Consider the following 10,353-nt stretch of genomic DNA (forward strand, 5'->3'; position numbering starts at 1 on the left):
GATGGGACAGTGGTTTGGACATGTCCAGAGGTAGGATAGGGGTTTGGCCATACCCAGAGGAGGGACAGTGGTTTGGACATGTCCAGAGGTGGGACAGGGGTTTGGACATACCCAGAGGAGGGACAGTGGTTTGGACATGTCCAGAGAAGGGACACTGGTTTGAACATGTCCAGCAGTGGGACAGAGGTTTGTACATGTCCAGAGATGGGACAGTGGTTTGGACATGTCCAGAGGTAGGACAGGGGTTTGGACATACCCAGAGGAGGGACAGTGGTTTGGACATGTCCAGAGAAGGGACACTGGTTTGAACATGTCCAGAGGTGGGACAGGGGTTTGGACATACTCAGAGGAGGTACAGTGGTTTGAACATGTCCATAGGAGGGACAGTGGTTTGGACATCTCCAGAGGTGGGACAGGGGTTTGGACATGTCCAGAGATGGGACAGTGGGTATACTGGTAGAAGGATGTTAGAAATGCAGCTGCCAGTAAAAGACAAAGAGGAGATGGATGCAGTTAGAGAGGACATGGAGGTCGTTGGAGTGAGGACAGAGGGGACAGAGGATACAAAGGAGAGAGTGAGACGACTGAGGACGACTCTCTGTGGAGACCCCTGAAGAGGGAACAGCTGCAAGAACAAGTAAATGTGGATTACCGAATGCTTCTGTGAACGTTTTGCAGCTTCACTCATCTCCATATTCATGATGTCATCAGCTGTGATGGCCGAGAGGTTAAGGCGTTGGACTCGAAATCCAATGGGGTCTCCCCGCGCAGGTTCGAATCCTGCTCACAGCGATGTCTGTCCTTAATTAAGTTTAGATGATGTCACCAGAGATTTGTTCTGGTTCTATGATAAATAAAGAGGAAGATCTCTGTCACTTCATGTACTGAGGATTAACTAATGGAGACAAATCCTAATTCATCTGGTTTTGTTAGACTTCTTCACTTGAGACTTTTTTTGCCTTTAAATCAAGTGTGTTTCACTCTGAAGTGACAGAGATGTTCCTCTTTATTTAACAAAACCACAACACATCTCTGGTGACTTTATCTAAACTTAAATAAGGACAGACTCCGCTGTGAGCAGGGTTCGAACCTGCGCGGGGAGACCCCATTGGATTTCGAGTCCAACGCCTTAACCTCTCGGCCATCACAGCTGATGACATCATGAATATGGAGATGAGTTAGACTCTAAAATATTCAAGTAAGTAAAAAAATTAATCGTTAATAGAAAGAAGAGCTTCCATGACATGGAGCCACAACACCTTTATGAAGAATGCTTGTACAGTAAGTAAGAACATCAGGTCATAGTGAGCAGGGTTTGAATCTGTGCAGGAAGCCTCCATGAGCTCTTGTCTCCAACACTTTGACCACCCAACCATCACAGGTGGTTGTTGAAAATCTCATGGTGAGACATTATGGAGATGAATTAGTTTCAAAAGTACAAGACAGAGAGTACGGTTTGTAAATACTAATCCATGTTTAGTTCAGGGTGGTGGAAGGGAGGCTCTGACCGATTGTTCCTCAGATGCAGGAGGAGCGATGTGGCTTCCATCTTGGTCATGGACAACAGTGGACCAGATCTTCACCCTTGCAGAGATGCTAATGGGGTCTTGAAGGTTTGCCTCTCCAGTTTACGTGTGTTTTGTGGATCTGGAGAAAGCTTATGACCGTGTTCCTTGAGGCATTCTGTGGGGGTGCTGTGGGAGTACCTGGGTTTCTTTTAAGGACTACCCGGTCCCTGTAGAACCAAAGCAGGAGCTGTGTTTGCATTCTTGGCACAAAGTCGAGCTCGTTCTCAGTGAGAGTTAGACTCTGCCTGGGCTGTCCCTCGTCTCTGACCCTGTTTGTGTTCTTCATTGACAGGATCTCGAGGAGCAGTAGTGGAGGATGTCTGGTTTGGAAGCCTCAGGACCACAAGGGGTGCGTATGACAAATAAAGAATCTTGAATCCTTGATTTAAAGCCAAAACACCTCTGAAGTGAAGAAGTCAAACAAAACCAGATCAGGTAGGATTTATCTCCATTAGTTAATCCTCAGTACCTGAAGTGACAGAGATCTTCCTCTTTATTCAACATAAAACCCAAAACAAATCTCTGGTGACTTCATCTAAACTTACATAAGGACAGACTCCGCTGTGAGCAGGGTTCGAACCTGCGCGGGGAGACCCCATTGGATTTCGAGTCCAACGCCTTAACCTCTCGGCCATCACAGCTGATGACATCATGAATATGGAGATGAGTTAGACTCTAAAATATTCACAGAAGCATTCGGTAATCCACATTTACTTGTTCTTGCAGCTGTTCCCTCTTCAGGGGTCTCCACAGAGAGTCGTCCTCAGTCGTCTCACTCTCTCCTTTGTATCCTCTCTGTCCTCTGTCCTCACTCCAACTACCTCCATGTCCTCTCTAACTACATCCATATGTCTCCTCTTTGTCTTTTTCGTGGCAGCTGCATTTCTAACATCCTTCTACCAATATACACTCTGTCCCACCTCTGGACATGTCCAAACCACCTCGGTCCACATGTCCAGGTAACCCATGTCCACGCATGAAAGACACTAGTGCAAAATACGAAACCTGTTTGTAGTGACACAAAGAATGGACAAAGATGTACCCTGATCAGTGTAGACCCCTTCAGTCATGAAACTATAAATCGATCTGAAAACACACACGGATCAACGTCTGTCTCAATCGCTGTGAGCGGGGATTGAACCTGCGCGGGGAGACCCCTTTGGATTTCAAGTCCAACGCTTTAACCACTCGGCCATAACAGCTGCATAAACTGGGACTGATGGTGGAAATAAATCAGTGAACGAGTCAATCCAAAGAAAATATGAATATTCTGCAGGAGTTACTGTGAAAAACACACAGGAAGTACTTTATTCCATCACAAACAAGATTATTTTTCCAGTTTCAAACTCAGAGATGTGAACGTGTGTGTAAAACCTTCAGGTCTGTGCTTCTAGTTTGATGTCAGAGTTTTACAGTTGAACTCACAGACCTTCTACACTAACCCTCAGCAGAGATGGAGAGAAAAGCACGAGTCCCTCAAGAACACGTTTCCATCCTCAGGACCGTTCCTGCTGCACCCGCTCAGCTTGTTTGGGACTAAAATATGTTCCTCATAATCCCAGGATTACGTTATAGGAGAACGTCAGTCCGTCACTTAATGAGAGCTGAAGTCTTGAAACGAGCTCATCTGTAAAAATAAATAAATAAAACAGAATTGTCCTCGTGCGCTCGGGACGCTTTAAGTTTTTAAGCCTCTCTGAAGATGATTAAAGATTTTTTTTTACAGGGGCCTCGGCCAGCTGTGGGAATCATCGTGTCGGTCTGAGTCTGCAGTGAAGAACTGTGGCTCATCCAGAGGCTCTTCTGTTTGTTTTCCTTCAGCCTCGATCGTATAACCTGCTGCTCTCAGCTGCTTTGTCTCGTCCATCACCTCGAGTCGTCACTGTGCTTTTAGGCTGATCTGGCACCATTTTTGGTTTGTTTGGTTCGGTTGGGTCATTGTTTTGTCCCCTTTTCTCAGTATTTTATTTTCCACAGCTGCTCTCTGCTCCACAGTCAGGCCACGCCCACCTCACCTGTTCTCCATTCCCATTAGTCTTAGCTGGAGCCACCTTCCTCTTCAGCCCCTTTTCACTCCCTCTGTTTCCCACTACTTGCTGACATTATTTGCCTTTTCACCTCCTTCAACTGTTTCATAAAACAGACCCACAACATGGCTATGAAGCAATCATCACTGATCTAAAAGAGGCATGGAGCAGAACTCAGCTGGGTTGACGTGGAGCGCACTAAATGTGACGGACGTCTGCCGTTTATTGTCAAACGATAAATGATAAACTTAGTTTTGTGATTCTCTTCGTGGTTAAATAACTTTTAAAATGAAACACGAAGCTGCTCAGTAATAAATCAGACTTTCGTTGTCATCACACCGTTGAGCCACGGCACCGGCTTATCTTTGCACACGTCAACCATTTAGCCTCTGTTACTACTTCGCTTCACGGCACAAAGGAGCACCACAGGGTGCGTTGGCTCCGACACCCCCCCAGGCCATTCAGAAATCACACAGAGGGCCAGATAGAGACTGAAGCCCCCAGTATACTCCCGCGTATGTTCGTACGCGGAGGTATGCGCGTACCCCCGCAGGGCATGTCCGTGCAAAGCTCAATTTTTAAAACCGCGTACACGTACGCGGTGTCGCACAATAAACTGCCCGGCGACAGACTGTTTTGTATGCAACACCAATGTATTAAATTCCCCTTCTTCATCCCTGATCTGGCCTTTTCTTTTGTTTTTTTGCCAAGAGGCAGTGATCTCTTCCTCCTCCGTTGCTGCCATGACTGAAATGGTGAGAAATGGAGGAATTTGTCACGAGAGAATTATAAAGTCAGTCCCAGCGTGGCTGCGGGAGGGTCTGGAGATTGCCTGGTGGGCTGGTCTGATGTGTGGGCTGCAGGGCCAGCGCTCCCTGTTTTTTGAATTTTCTAGATCTTTTTATTAACAACATAAACACAGAACACCACTGTGGCTGTGGCTGAGGCTGCCAGCGCTCGTTTTTTTTTTTTGACCCGTCAATCAATCCAGTAGGCGTGTCAGCAAATGACCAATCGACAAACTCAATTTGTCTCGAAGGTAAACGCCCCTTATCTGTGGAGCTGACTGCAGCCGCTCAGGGTGTACGCTCGAGTATGAAGTCTGAACCCTCTGCGCACAGTACGTGTGTACGTACGCGTGTACGTACGCGTGGAAGGACCTACGCGGGAGTATACTGGGGGCTTAAGTGCTGGGCTCAGGTAAAGAGCTTCTCGTGGTTCTTCTCGGGTGTGTGTGAGTGTGTGTGTGTGAGTGTGTGTGAGTGTGTGTGTGTGAGTGTGTGTGTGTGTGAGTGTGTGCAGCTAATGAGCAGCTATTTTCGACCCTCTGCAGGACAGGATGTCGTATCTGCTGTGAATACACAGCACCGGCTGACACACATCAAATCTGTGCAGACAGAAACGGACCATTAATGAGGCCTGGAAATTCAGACAGCGCTTGTGATGTGTCACCGCTCGTGTGTGTGTGTGTGTGTGTGTTCGCCTCGGAGCGAAGCCCCGCAGGAACGACACCAATTTACAAAAGCAAAAAGGACTTGTTGCGAGCAGAGGCTGATTGCAGACGGCGTTCCAGACTCATTTTGGGTCTTTACCGGCGTCTCCACGTGAAGTGGCAGCTGCAGGAGACGAGGAGCTCTTCAAGACAAACTGCACCGCAGCTCTAACAAGCCGAAGCACCTGCTCTGTCTGCTGGAACAGCTGAACAGCTGCTTCGGCTCGTCTCACAACCATCAGGTTGATCCATCACAGCAGAACCTGTTCCACCTCCAGTTGAAGTGATCTGCAGGTACAGGTGTTCCTCCACCTCAGGTCGCTTCACAGCCAGACAAAAGTTTATGTAATAACCAGAGAATATGGACTGAACGGAACAGACTTCAAGAGCAGGAAGAATTAACGGTGATTTATTTACAGCGAAACGATTCAGCAACGAGCACGGAGGGACTGGAACCCTGGGGAGCAAGAAGGTTCAGTGTGGTGAAGATCAGCAGGTGGTGATTAATAGTGATTTCTGTCTTACAGGTGGAGTTGTGGATCAACAAGGGAGCAGGTGATCCAGTGGTTCCAGTAAGATGAAGGAAACTGCCAGAAGTAATTCTCAGGTGGACGGTGAGGAGACGGCTGAAGAAGTCACAAGGAAACTCAGAACCACACACACGAGTCCAGGAACAGGTAGGCAGCAGAAGTCGGTGCTGAGACACGCAGTAAATATTTTCACATCATAGGAACATGCAGGGTGACTAGAAGCACAGATACCAGTAGGCATGTAATGCTTCAGCGGTGAAGAGAGCTCTTCTGCAGCTCATCAAGGAGACGGTCGACAGGTTGGTGCCTCATGAGGCTGAAAACACTGAACTTTAGTAAAGAAGTCAGAGATGGTGACCACATCTCACCTCACCTCACATCTCTTACTAACGTGCACGTCGTGTTGGCAGCCACTGGCTGGACTGGTAAAACTGCTCATTTTAGAGTGGCCTTTTGTTGTGGTCAGCCTGAGGAGCACCTGCTGCCTAATGAGCGTCTTGATCTGTGAAGTGGATGGATCATCTCGGCAGAGGAGAAGTTCTCACCATCACAGACTGACGTGAACGATATTTGAGAGAGAACGGTTTATTTTCTACATAAACAAATATTTGATCTTTGAGTTCAACTCATAAAAAATGGGAACAAAATTAAAAATGTTGCGTTTATATTTTTGTTCAGTTTATGTTGGAAATAAATATAAAATCTATAATCTATAGATTTGATGGATCAGATTCGTGCATGTGAAAGAAAATTCTGTAAATGTGAGAGCCTCATGCAAATGAAAGTTGTACACAGAGAGAGGGTATTAATCTACATTTATATATATTTCAGTTAAAGCTGTGGGAGGTCAAACGTAGATTAGGAAAGTATAATAAAGCACACAGCAGGTAAAATATGTGTATGAGTAATAAACTGAATTACGCCTCAGATTAAAGTTAATCCCATGTGATGCTGTAACAAGAACAAACAGAACTCAGAACCTTCCACCCTGACGCTTCAGGTCATCCCTCAGGCCCAGCCGGTCTGTCGGGTTTCTGCAGAGTGGGACGAGGCCATGCGGCGCCGCCCCGGCATGGCCGGCGCCGTGCACTCTGTGATTAAACTGACAGGCGGGACGCCGCGTAGCGCCGAAGCCCTGCTATCCAAACTGTGAAGCGTCGGCCATAATTATCGGCTGCTGCTGCAGAGGACTCGACGTGGCAGAGAAGCTGAGACACAAACTGTAAGGAGGAGGATGCTGGGTCAGATCTCTGAAAACCTTCTGCCACCACAACCAGAACCAGTAAACATGGACTCTAATGAAACTCTCCAGGCATTCACTGGACCTGAACCGGACTCATGTTCGTTAGAGACAATCCAACTCGTCATTTCACTGCAGCACGATGGATCAGTGGTTAGCACTGTTGCCTCACAGCAAGTCTGCAGATTCCTCCAGACTCCATGTCCTGTCCCCAAGTTAAAAATGTTCTCACCCTTCAGTTGGAAGTTGTGGGGTGAAGTATTTACAAAGCCTCCAAAGTGAGACTTTATTTAAAACGTTGGGGTCCACGGCACCAGGCGCTGCCTTCAAGGACACGAGTTCCCTCTGTATTTTGTATTTCGCATGTGCCGAAGTTCAGTTCTCCCTCTGATGTATGAAAACATGGAGGCGTTCAGAAACGGCCGAATCGTTGCAGTAAACCTGAACCAGCAGGTTTACTGGGTTTAGTCTGCAGGAGTGGGAAGGAGCTGGGTCAGTGTCTAGACGCCCGGCGCTGGTTCTGTGCACAGAAATAGATGATGACCTGGTAAATCTCTGCTGACTGCAGCACCACGGCTGATCCACACAGTCTCTCCTTTAAGGTCCAGAGAAAAGGTTTATTTCACATTATCTTCATATTTTATTGTTTAACAAGAAAGAAACAGAAAGATTCAGAGAAAGCAGCTTTTACAGACAAATATGAGACTTTGTTGCAAGCAGGTGGTCATTAAATATTAATCAAACAGCAGCTTCTCTCGCAGGAGTTCAGCTGCTGCAAGATTCATCCTGGACTCGGATGAGAGGAATCGTCGAGTACAAGAAGCTTCTTCTTCTTCTTTAAATAAAGAGGAGCTCAAGACGTTCCTCAGTCCAAGTCAGGGACAAGAACTGGACCTGGGCAGGAGTCAGTCCCTGCTGTATGAAACGTGACGCAGCGTTAAATATAATATTTATAATAAAAAAATAATACGACGCTGGAGCAACAAGAAGGCTGAAGAGCACGAAGAGCTCCAGATCCAGCTCAGCTGATGTTTTTCTGCTTCGGATCAGAAACACAACCTGACGGACACGTCCACACTTCATCTCTGCTCAGATTACAGTAACGTGCACCAGTCCAGACGGAGATCTGAGGAGCGAAGAACTCCAGAACCTGTGGGGCTTTTTAAAGGCTTACCTGAGCTGGACCTGTTGGGTTCTTCTGACTGGACCACAAACCAACAACAGGCTCGAGCCCAAAGTGGAAAGTTATCATCAAAAACAGCTCGTTTAAATAATTCAATGAGATTCATGTGAACACTGTTTTTAAAACCTTCACCCTGCCAGTCATGTTCTCCATCTCCATCCCACCTGTCCGTGGTCCGGTCGTGGAGGCAGCAGGTCTCCAGCTCCTCCTGGGAGACCCCGAGGTGTTGCCAGACCATAGAAGATCTCAAATCCCTCCAGAGAGTTCCAGCTCTGCCCCGGGGGTTCTTACCAGCAGGACAGGCCTGGAAGAGCTCCATAACCAGATGAACCTCCTCAGATGAACCTCTCAGATGAACCTCCTCAGATGAGCATCCTCAGATGAACCTCCTCAGATGAACCTCCTCAGCTGAACCTCCTCAGCTGAACCTCCTCAGATGAACCTCCTCAGATGACTCCTTACAAGATGAAGGAAGCTCATTTCAGCCGCTTGGATCCAGGATCTGGTTCTTTCAGTCCTGATCCAAACCTCACGACCACAGGTGGGGGTTTGAGCGTAGACTAGTGAATCCTGAGTTTTTCCTTTTGACTCAACTCTTTCTTCACTATGATGGACTGAAGCAACGGCCTCATTACTCAAGATGAGGCCCTGATCCATCATCCATGCTCGTGGTCCTGATCCAGATCCATCCCACCATCACTCAGGAACAAGACGCCCAGACACCTGCACTCCTCCACCCGTTAGCTGCGTGCGTTTGCAAACATCAATAAAGTTTTATACAAAGAACTGAGAAATCATGAAGGTTACATTTTATTTTATGAGTTTTTTTCTTTCTCAAATTGATAGCAGCTATCTGGAACATGCAGTGTGGAACGTCCTGCTGGAAAATTGTAACATTTCTGTCAAAACAACCATAAAACGTAAAATTTAAAGTGTAAAGTTTATAAAACAACATTTAGAGCTGCTGTAAAACTTTAGAGACTGGAGCAGTTTCAAGACAGTTTGTTTGGTCCTGATCCAACTCAGACAGAACTAAACTCTATTTGTCCAAACTGAGGTTCTATCTACAACAGGTTAGATATTGATTGTTCTTACTCTTTTCACAGAGCCCCACTTCTACACATCTGAAGTGTCTCTTGAACGGTTCGGTACAGCTGATGCTGCAGCGGCTCGACTGAAGTTTTCTCACCTCTCCAAGTTTCTTGCATCCAGTTCTGTTTATTTATTGTCGCTTTTTTTAAGACCCCGGTTATTTTGTTGTTGTTTTTGTTTGTTTCCTTTAGTTGTGCAGCTGTAGCCTCCGACACTCCGTGTGCCAAAGTCATTTAGTCGATTGATGCATTAGCAGAACTGATCCTGTAATTCTGTTTCACAGCCCAGTTCCTGATGGAGAAAACCAAAATAGAATAAAGCTTCATTTATTTAAAGTGCACGTGTGTCTGCAGCACTGGAACCCTAAATAATCGTTATAATGAGAGGTTTGTGCATCTTTTATAGATGAAGCTCAAACGGTTCCTGCTCAGCCCCGCTGCAACAACACACACCAACAAATATCTGCTGCTCATCACAAACTGCTGCTGCTCATCACAAACTGCTGCTGTTCATCACAAACTGCTGCTGCTCATCACAAACTGCTGCTGCTCATCACAAACGTTATTTAAGTTGTGCATCTTTGATGGAGACGTTGAAGCTCAAGTTTCTGAGGGACGCTCTTAAAGATGCACAGCAAACAATAAATAAACAAAAAGTTCAAGAAGTCCCACAGGATGAGGGCTTCATGTGACCTGTGACCCCACCGAGAGACGCCAAGAACGTTTCGTGGCTCGGCGCCGAGGCCGCGCTGATGAATCGCGGCTGAAACCAACATGTTGAGGAGGACGATCCAGAACATGCCGGACTGCAAACGACAGCTGGTCCAGGCTCGTAAAATAAAAATAAACTGTTTGTAAAAGATGAGCTCAGAGATGAGCCGTCTGTCTTGGACCGTCTTGGAGGACGTCTCCAGCTGGTGGTCATCAGAGACAAACGTGTAGACTTTTCAGACGTTCTTAGTTCTCATAGTTTATCCTTTAGCTTTTGTTTGTCTGCGTTGCTGCTCGTTGTTTCTCTCAGCCTCATCACACACACACACACACACAAACACACACACACACACCTGTGTGCAGTTTGTAATTGGCTCACCTGTTCTGCATTCACAGATCACCTGCTTAGTGTCAGATCAGTGTCAGAACCTCCCAGTTGTTCAGGCCTGGTATTTTTGTTAAACACTAACTAACTAACTAACTAACTAACTAACTAACTAACTAACTAACT

The 10,353-nt window shown here is 46.6% G+C and overlaps 4 non-coding genes across 4 annotated transcripts; 1 reads left to right on the top strand and 3 right to left on the bottom strand.

The window, feature by feature from the left end:
• Positions 1-710: 710 nt before the first annotated feature.
• Positions 711-792, top strand: trnas-cga. The gene has a single exon. It is a non-coding gene; the product is annotated as a tRNA-Ser (tRNA).
• Positions 793-1,069: 277 nt separating this feature from the next.
• On the bottom strand, positions 1,070-1,151 carry trnas-cga. Its single transcript has one exon. It is a non-coding gene; the product is annotated as a tRNA-Ser (tRNA).
• A 976-nt stretch (positions 1,152-2,127) lies between these two features.
• On the bottom strand, positions 2,128-2,209 carry trnas-cga. The gene has a single exon. It is a non-coding gene; the product is annotated as a tRNA-Ser (tRNA).
• A 479-nt stretch (positions 2,210-2,688) lies between these two features.
• Positions 2,689-2,770, bottom strand: trnas-uga. The gene has a single exon. It is a non-coding gene; the product is annotated as a tRNA-Ser (tRNA).
• Between the last annotated feature and the right edge of the window lie 7,583 nt (positions 2,771-10,353).

This window comes from Nematolebias whitei, chromosome 9 (assembly GCF_014905685.2).
Source record: "Nematolebias whitei isolate Nwh7 chromosome 9, NemWhi1, whole genome shotgun sequence".
Lineage (NCBI taxonomy): Eukaryota > Metazoa > Chordata > Actinopteri > Cyprinodontiformes > Rivulidae > Nematolebias > Nematolebias whitei.